The sequence below is a fragment of the Plecotus auritus genome, assembly GCF_963455305.1.
Source record: "Plecotus auritus genome assembly, chromosome: 2".
Lineage (NCBI taxonomy): Eukaryota > Metazoa > Chordata > Mammalia > Chiroptera > Vespertilionidae > Plecotus > Plecotus auritus.
In genome coordinates, this window is record NC_137771.1 from 173,673,184 (window position 1) to 173,682,849 (window position 9,666).

Sequence of the window (9,666 nt, forward strand, 5' to 3'; positions counted from 1 at the left end):
ATAATACTAAAGGAAGCAATTCAACAAGAGGATATAACTCTGGTAAACATATGCACCCAATACAGGAGCACCCAAATACATAAAAAAACTTCTGGAAGCTATCAATGGAAAGATTGACAGCAATACAATCATAGTAGGGGACTTTAATACCCCATTGACACCACTGAATAAATCCTCTAAACATAAAATCAGCAAAGAAACAGCAATCCTAAATGACTCACTAGATCAGATGGAACTAATCGACATCTTCAGAACATTTCACCCCAAAGCTACAAAATATACATTCTTCTTGGGTGCACACGGGACATTTTCAAAGATAGAGCACATATTAGGACACAGGCAAAGTCTCTTCAAATTCAAGAAGACAGAAATCATATCAAGCATCTTCTCAGATCACAATGGCATAAAATTAGAAATCAACTACAATAAAAATAATGAAAAAATTCAAACACTTGGAGGCTAAACAGCATGCTATTAAAAAAAGACTGGGTTACCAAATAAGAAATAAAAAGCATCCTGGAAACAAATGACATTGAAAACACAACAATCCAAAATCTATAGGACACAGTGAAATCAGTCCTGAGAGGGAAGTTCATAGCTTTACAGACCTATCTCAAAAAACAGGAAAAAATGGTAATAAATTATCTAGCCCTACAACTTAAAGAATTAGAAAGAGAGCAACAAGAAAAGCCCCGAGTCAGCAGAAAGAAGGAAATAAGATCAGGGCGGAAATAAATGACATAGAGACAAAAAAAAAAAAAAAAAGATACAAAAGATCAATAAAACAAAGAGCTGGTTCTTTGAAAAGATAAACAATATTGATGAACCTCTAACCAGGCTCACCAAGAAACAAAGAGAGAGGACCCAAATAAACAAAATCAGAAATGAAAGAGGTAAAGTAACAACCGACTCCACAGACATACAAAGGATTGTAAAAAAGAAATACTACTAACAACTCTAACTCCAACAAACTGGACAACCTAGACGAAATGGAAATATTCCTAGAAAATTACAAGCTTCCAAAACTCAATCAGGAAGAATAAAAAAAAACCTGAATAGACCAATAACTATGGATGAAATTGAAACAGTAATCAAGAGGAGAAACCAAGATGGCGGCATAGGTAAGCACCTAAACTGCTGCCTCGCACAACAATTTCAAAACTACAACTAAAAGACAGAACGGACACCATCCAGAACCACAGGAAAGCTGGCTGGGTGAAAATTCTACAACTAGAAGGAAAGAGAAAAGCTCACAGAGAATTGGAGGTACAGCAAAGGGTCTTTGTGCGCGCAGAGAGGAAGGGTGGCTGAGAGCCTAGCTGACTTTCTCTGGCTGAAGGGGGAAGGAAGCCCCCGACCGCACTGAACCCCAGTTCCAGGTGAGCCCCTGGGGACCCACGCTCTTAAGGGGGGAATCTGGACTCTCAGGAGCCGGGGAAGGCAGAGGTCTGGAGGCGCGCAAATGCCAGTGCGCACAAAGGCTGCGGAGGTTGCCACAGGCTTTCCCTAGTGGAAGGGAGTCAGAAGCTCCTGACTGCACTGAGCTCCAGTTCTGACTGCACTGAACCCCAGTTCCAGGCGAGCCCCTGGGGACCCACACTCTTGTGGGGGGAATCTGGACTCTCGGGCGGAGCATCGGGAGCCGGGGAAGGGAGAGGTCTGAAGGCGCGCGTGTGCGCGCAAGGGCAAGGCTGACGGGAAGCCAAGACTGTCTGCTCCACCCTGAGACTCCACCCCATCCAAGCTGAGCACAGAGGCTATTGCAATTTGGCAAGTCTAATCCTATAAGGCTGTCTCCAGCACCGAACTTCTCCCAGCATAGACACAGCTGATCCTTACAGCCAACTGCCCTGGAGGTCAATTCCTCCCAGTGATACCAACAACAATCAAGACTTAATTACAACAAGGCTGTACACACAGTCCACAAAGGGGTGCACCAAGAGTGTCCACCTCAGGTTAACTGGAGAGGCCGACCCACTGGGCCATATAGGAAACCTAGCACACAAATCTACCCTACCAACTCAGGAAAGCAGTGAAAATGCGGTGTCAAAGAAACAGATCACAAACGAAAGAAATGGAGGAAAACAAACGACTGGATATAGAATTTAAAACCACGGTTATAAGGCTTTTCAAGAATATCCTAGAAAAGGCTGATAAATATAACGAGACCCTTGAAGATATGAAAAAGGACAAACTAGAAATTAAACATACACTGACTGAAATAAGAGACCCAACAACAGACTAGAGGAACACAAGAATCAAGTCAAAGAATTGAAATACAAAGAAGCAAAAAACAACCGAAAAAGCAAAAAGAAAAAAAAAATCCAAAAAGTTGAAGATAGTGTAAGAAGAATCTGGGACAACTTCAAGCGTACCAACATCAGAATTATGGGGGTGCCAGAAGAAGAGAGAGAGCAAGATACTGAAAACCTATTTGAAGAAGTAATGACAGAAAACTTCCCACACCTGGTGAAAGAAATAGACTTACAAGTCCAGGAAGCGCACAGAACCCCCCAAAAAAGAAATCCAAAGAGGACCACACCAAGACACATCATAATTAAAATGCCAAGAGCAAAAGACAAAGAGAGAATATTAAAAGCAGCAAGAGGAAAAACAGTTATTTACCTACAAGGGAGCACCCATACGACTGTCAGCTGATTTCTCAACAGAAACTATGCAGGCCAGACGGGAGTGGCAAGAAATTTTCAAAGTGATGAATAGCAAGAACCTACAACCAAGATTACTCTACCCAGCAAAGCTATCATGCAGAATTGAAGGGCAGATAAAGAGCTTCACAGATAAGAAAAAGCTAAAGGAGTTCATCACCACCAAACCAGTATTATATGAAATGCTGAAAGGTATTCTTAAAGAAGAGGAAGAAGAAAAAAGTAAAGATAAAAATTATGAACAACAAATACATATCTATCAACAAGTGAACCTAAAAATCAAGTGAATTAAAAACCTGAGGAACAGAATAATCTGGTGAATATAATAGAATCAGGGGCATAGAAAGGGAGTGGACTGATAATTCTCAGGGGGAAAGGGGTTTGGGGGGGTTCAGGAAGAGACTGGACAAAAATCATACACCTATGGATGAGGACAGTGGGGGGGGGGGAGGTAAGGGCAGAAGTTGGGGTGGGAACCGGGTAGAGGGGAGCTATGGGGGAAAAAGGAGAAACAATTGTAATAATCTGAATACAGATTTATTAAAAAAATTTTTTTAAACACTTAAAAAAAAAAAAAAAAAAGAAAGAAACAGTAATCAAAAAACTTCCAGCAAACAAAAGCCCTGGTCTGGACGGCTTCACAGGGGAGTTTACCAAACACTCAAAGAACTAAAACCTATCCATCTCAGACTATTAAAAAAAAAATTCAAGAGGAAGACACACATCCAAGCTCTTTCTATGAAGTCAGCATTACCCTAATCCCAAAATGAGATAAAGACACTACTAGTACAAAGAAAGAGAATTACAGGCCAATATCCCTGATGAACATAGATGCTAAATTCCTCAACAAAATTCTAGCAAATCGGATCCAGCATTACATTAGAAAGATCATACACCATGACCAAGTGGGGATTATTCTGGGGATGCAAGCCTGGCAAATCAATAAACATTATCTTACCTAATAATAGACAAACAGCCGAAACCGGTTTGGCTCAGTGGATAGAGCATCGGCCTGCGGACTGAAAGGTCCCGGGTTCGATTCCGGTCAAGGGCATGTACCTTGGTTGCGGGCACATCCCCAGTGTGGGGTGTGCAGGAGGCAGCTGATCGATGTTTCTCTCTCATCAATGTTTCTAGCTCTCTATCCCTCTCCCTTCCTCTCTGTGAAATATCAATAAAATATATTTAAAAAAAAATAGATAAACATGTAAATTTATCGTACCTCCGCTACGCCACCAGCCAATAAGGAGTGATATGCAAATTAACCCAACAAAGATGGATGTTAATTTGCATACTCAGCCACCGAGTGATTGGGGCGGGTCTCTCAGGGCCTCTGGCAGCCAGAGTGGAAAGAGGCGGCTCCGGGGCCTGAGCGGAAAGGGGCTGGGCCGGAGTGGAAAGGTGGTGCCAGCAGCCAGGGAAAGAAAAGCCCATTCTAGCACGAATCTTCGTGCTTTGGGCTTCTAGTACTATACAATAACGAGGTAATATGCAAATTGACCGTCACTCCAACACAAGATGGCTGCCCCCATGTGGACACAAGATGGCAAGCAGGGTAGGACAGTTGTGGGCGATCAGGCCAGCAGGGGAGGGCAGTTAGGGGTGACCAGGCCAGCAGAGGAGGGCAGATGGGGGTGATCAGGCCTGCAGGGGAGGGCAGTTGGGGACGACCAGGCCAGCAGGGGAGAGCAGTTAGGGGCGACCAGGTCGGCAGGGGAAGGCAGTTAGGGGCAATCGGCCGGCAGGGGAGCAGTTAGGCATCGATCAGGTTGGCAGGGAAGTGGTTAGGGGCCATCAGGCAGGCGAGCAGTTGGGAGCCAGCAGTCCTGGATTGTGAGAGGGATCCCAGATTGAAGAGGGTGCAGGCTGGACTGAGGGACACCCCCCCACCCCCCATGCAATTTCGTGCACCGGGCCTCTAGTACATCACACAAATGGAGAGAAAAATCACATAATCATATCAATTGATGCAGAAAAAACATTTGACAAAATCCAACACCCTTTCTTGATAAAAACTATCAGCAAAGTGGGAATAGAGGGATCATACCTCAACATAATAAAATCCTTATATGACAAACCTAGAACCAACATCATATTCAATGGGCAAAAAAACGCCACAATTTCCCCTAAGAACAGGAACAAGACAGGGATGCCCACTTTCATCACTCCTGTTCGACATAGTACTGGAAGTGCTAGCCATGTGATCAGACAAGAAGAAGAAATAAGAGGCACCCAAATTGGAAAAGAAGAAGTAAAACTGTCATTATTCACAAATGACATGATATTGTACATAGAAAACCCTAAAGACTCCATCAAAAAACTATTAGACTTAATAAATGAATTCGGCAATGTAGCAGGATACAAAATCAACACCCAGAAATCTATGGCTTTTTTATACACCAATAATGAACTCACAGAAAGAGAAACTAAAAAAACAATCCCATTTACCACTGCAACAAAAGAATTGAGATACTTAGGAATAAACTCAACTAAGGAGGTAAAAGACCTGTACTCAGAAAACTACAGGAAGTTGAAAAAAGATAGAATCAACATCATTAAAATGTCCATACTACCCAAAGCAATCTATAGATTTAATACAATGCCCATTAAAATACCAATGGCATATTTCACAGATCTAGAACAAACTCTCCAAAAATTCATCTGGAATAAAAAAAGACCCTGGATAGCCACAGCAATCCTGAGAAAGAAGAACAAAGTTGGAGGGATCACAATACCAGATATCAAGCTATATTACAAAGCCACTGTTCTCAAAACTGCCTGCTACTGGCACAAGAACAGACATATAGACCAATGGAAACGAACAGAGAAACCCAGAAATCGACTCAAGCCATTATGCTCAATTAATATTTGACAAAGGAGGCAAGAGCATATAATGGAGTCAAGACAGTCTCTTCAATAAATGGTGCTGGGAAATTTGGTCAGATACATGCAAAAAAGTGAAACTAGACCACCTAACAAGAGGAATCCAAAGAGGACCACATCAAGACACATCATAATTAAAATGCCAAGAGCAAAAGACAAAGAGAGAATATTAAAAGCAGCAAGAGAAAAACAGTTATTTACCTACAAGGGAGCACCCATAGGACTGTTAGCTGATTTCTCAAGAGAAACTATGCAGGCCAGACGGGAGTGGCAAGAAGTGACTCTAAAAATCAAGTGAATAAAAAATCTGATGAACAGAATAAACTGGTGAATATACTAGAATCATGGGCATAGAAAGGGAGTGGACTGACAATTCTCGGGGGGAAAGGGGTGTGGGGGGGCGTGGGAAGAGATTGGACAAAAATCATACACCTATGGATGAGGACAGTGGGGGGGAGGGAGGTAAGGGCATGGGGTGGGGTGGGAACCAGGTGGAGGGTATCTATGGGGTGGAAAAAGAGGAACAACTGTAATAATCTGAACAATAAAGACTTATTAAAAAATAAATGGGCAAAGGACCTAAATAGACACTTTACGAAAGAGTACATACAGAAGTCCAAGAGACATATGAAAACATGCTTAAAGTCACTAATCATCCAAGAGATGCAAATCAAAACGACAATGAAGTACCACCTCAAACCTGTCAGAATGGCTATCATCAACAAATCAACAAAAGACAAGTGTGGCAAGGATGTGGAGAAAAAGTAACCCTCGTGCACTGCTGGTGGGAATGCAGACTGGTGCAGCTACTGTGGAGAACAATATGGCGTTTCCTCAAAAAATTAAAAATGTAACTTCCATTTGACCCAGTAATCCCATTTCTAGGAATATATCCCAAGAAAACAGAAACACCAATCAGAAAGGATATATGCACCCCTATGTTCACAGCAGCACAGTTTACAATAGCTAAGATTTGGAAACAGCCTAAGTACCCATTAGCAGATGAGTGGATAAAAAAGCTGTGGTACATCTACACAATGGAATACTACACTGCTATAAAAAAAGAAGGAACTCTTACCATTTGCAACAGCATGGATGGAACTAGGGAGCATTATGCTAAGTGAAATAAGGCAGTCGGAGAAAGATAACATGATCTCACTCATTTGTGGGATATAATGAACAAACAACATAAACTGATGAAAAAATAGAGCCAGAGATATAGAAGCATTGAACACACCGTCCAACCTAAGAGGGAAGGCAGGCGAGGTGAGTGGGTAAGAGATCAACCAAAGGACTTGTATGCATGTATCTGAGCATAACCAATGGACACAGATAGTAGGGGGATGAGGGCATGTGCTGGGGGGTGAAAGTGGCCAGGCAGAGGTGAATGGGGGAAAAAGGAGACTTATATAATACTTTAAACAATAAAGAATTTAAATTTTAAAAAGTTTAATTTTTTTATAATCTCTACTAGCGGCCCGATGCACGAAGATTCGTGCAAGTACGGGTCTTCCTTCCCACGGCTGCTGGCACCGCCTTCGCTCCAGCCCGGAGCTGCCTTTCCACCTTCCCACGCTGCCCAGAGACCCAGAGCTGCTGGGGCGGTGTGGAACACCTGTGTCGTCACCATGGCGACGATGCAAGCACCCCCCCCCCCCCCCCCGCCTGTGTATGCAAATTGACCCACCATCTTTGTTGGGTTGATTTGCATACTCACTCCTGATCTGCTGGTGGGCAACATAAAGGTACAGTCAATTTGCATCTTTCTCTTTTACTAGTGTAGATATCACATGGATAATATTTACTGATTACCTAGCTAGTTAGAAAGACAAAGAGACTTAATCGAGGGAATGTTAAAAAAAAGTTGGGAAAGCCCCAGAAATTCATACACTTGGAGGCTTTTGATTTTAGTCAATCAACATTTATCACGCAGAGTATTAATCCATAATTCAACCAGAGTCCCCAAAATTACTTTACTTAGTCTGCAAGATTAAAATTTGTTATTATTTGAAACATACCCAAAGACCACCATCAAAAAGTTTTAAACAATCAAACTGCTATAGTAAAAGGTAGTGGGAAAAAATTTAATTAAATCTGCATTGAATCAAAACAATCTTTCAGAAATAAGTTGTCAAGCTACTGTTTCTTATTATTCTCTTATGAGGACTGGAAAGCCCACCAGAAATAGGTTAAGTGCCACTATCCCCACATTTAGGTTTCAAGTCAACAAACCTCTCAAACACTGATGTCTAAAGGGTCAAGCACAACAATTAATCATATCCTATTGTGAATTACTTTAATTAGATAATAGATTCCTTCCAACACCTAATGAGATCATAGAGTGGGTTGGGAAAGGTGGGGTACTTTGAGAGCATTTTTAGAAAGGGTGGAGTACAAAAGTTGGCAGTTCTGAACAACCAGAGAGAATGATGTTGAACATGAAGAATGGGACATGGTCAGGAAGGTGATGAGCAGGTGAAAGATTTGTATAAAGAAAAGGAGGCATGATAAAGAAAATATTTTCCTATTTTGAATTGGGCCACCTGGGGGGTACTCTGCCACACACAGGTCACCTCATTGACTGGACTAGATTAGCATCAGAATCGCCTGATCAGACAGAGCCTTGAAAGGCTCAACTTCACCTGCACTGTAAAAAACAGGATAAAGCGCAACATCTTTAATAACTGAGTGATCTCTAAACACTCTGCTCCAGTCATACCGCCATACACCCAGCTGTCCAAGTATCTGTAGCTTTAAAACTGTTATTCGGCGTGGTTCTTTGCCCCCTTCTCAAGTGTATCAATTCTACATATCCTTGAAGGTTTAAAAGAAAAAGTTAAGCGTCTTCCCAAATGCTGGTCTTCCTCCTCGGATGTCCTATGGTTGAGACCTGAAAAATGAGTAAAACTCCGAAGACTGAGGTTACGCTACCACATAGTCATTATCACTGTAGTAAGTATAGGTCAGCTTTTCTTCACATGCTTGGGTTTTCCAAAGTTGCTCTTGATGTGGAGAAGCTAGTTAGCAGCCAAAATGACTAAAGAGCTGTGCCACTGGCACTAGCAAGAATGAAAAAAATCTGGGTTACTAAGAGTGTTGGAGAAGAAGAAGAAGAAAAACACCTGGAAAGAAGGGAACAAAACTAGTCCTTTTATTTTTATTGGCAGACAAGTGGATTATACACAGTAAGGGAGTTTCGGGAAAGAATTCTTACTACATAAAGACAAGACAGTGGCACTGACTACTAAAAGAAATCTATGAACCCTGTTATCGTAATTATTACCTCGTAGAGTTATTTGAGAATTACATAAAACCCCCATAACGGACCCTAGTAGAGTGCCTGGCTCACATGATAGCTATTATTTTCTCTAACTGAATAATATTTAAAAGTTGTCAGAAAACCTTTTGTAAAGTTTTCAACTAAGCAAACAGTATGACCAAATAATGCTGAAGTTCTTTCCCTTCCAAGAAGACCTCTATAATGACATCTCCAAGTCATTCTCCCGTTGAAATGTCTAATTAAATAAGAACACTCTGCCTTAATCCTCCTACTAATCAATCGTTTAGTTTGTAGGGAAGCCTGGGAAAGGCTACATTTTGACCAAAAGAATGTAGCACTTAGTAGTTATCCAAACGTTGGGGAGAGGGAAGTTCAAAAGTAGTGACCTTACTTTCCGAATACACGCTGGGTCACACGTTCTGAAGAGAACCTAACCAGGAAAAGACCACCGTAGCTGCCGAAGGTAAAGAACGAAGATCCAATTCGGCCGAAGGCGACGGAGCCAGGGAGTGGCTAGCTCGGCGAGGGAAGTTTCCTGCGTTAGGGTGGCGTCGGCAACGGGACCTCGCTGACAGGAAGAGAGGCCCGGGAAAGCCAATGTGGACCACTAGACCCAAAAGAGGAAAAGGCGCGGTAGGCCAGCCTCGAGCCCACCGGCCCCACACTCCTTCCTACCTGCTCTTCTTGTGTTCCTCCGCGGCGCCTCGTGATGACGTCACCCACCGACGCCCAATCCCGTGCAGCGTAGGGCGCGAGGCGCCTCAGCCAAACGGTCACATCCGGGGCGAGAGGAACCGCGAGCGAGCTGGGCGTGCGCCCTTGCTTCGTGCCCTCAAC

The 9,666-nt window shown here is 42.7% G+C and overlaps 1 protein-coding gene across 6 annotated transcripts in view; it reads right to left on the minus strand.

The window, feature by feature from the left end:
* WDR53 (WD repeat domain 53) overlaps positions 1-9,559 on the minus strand; it is a 46,507-nt gene extending 36,948 nt beyond the window's left edge. For 3 of the 6 annotated variants that reach the window (XM_080656673.1, XM_080656667.1, XM_080656672.1), the window contains exon 1: positions 9,505-9,559. The gene's annotated coding sequence lies outside the window, so the exon portion shown is untranslated. Of the gene's footprint in view, positions 1-9,220 lie in introns of all 6 variants that reach the window. The other 3 variants (XM_080656669.1, XM_080656668.1, XM_080656670.1) reach the window with 3 other exon arrangements.
* Positions 9,560-9,666: the final 107 nt, after the last annotated feature.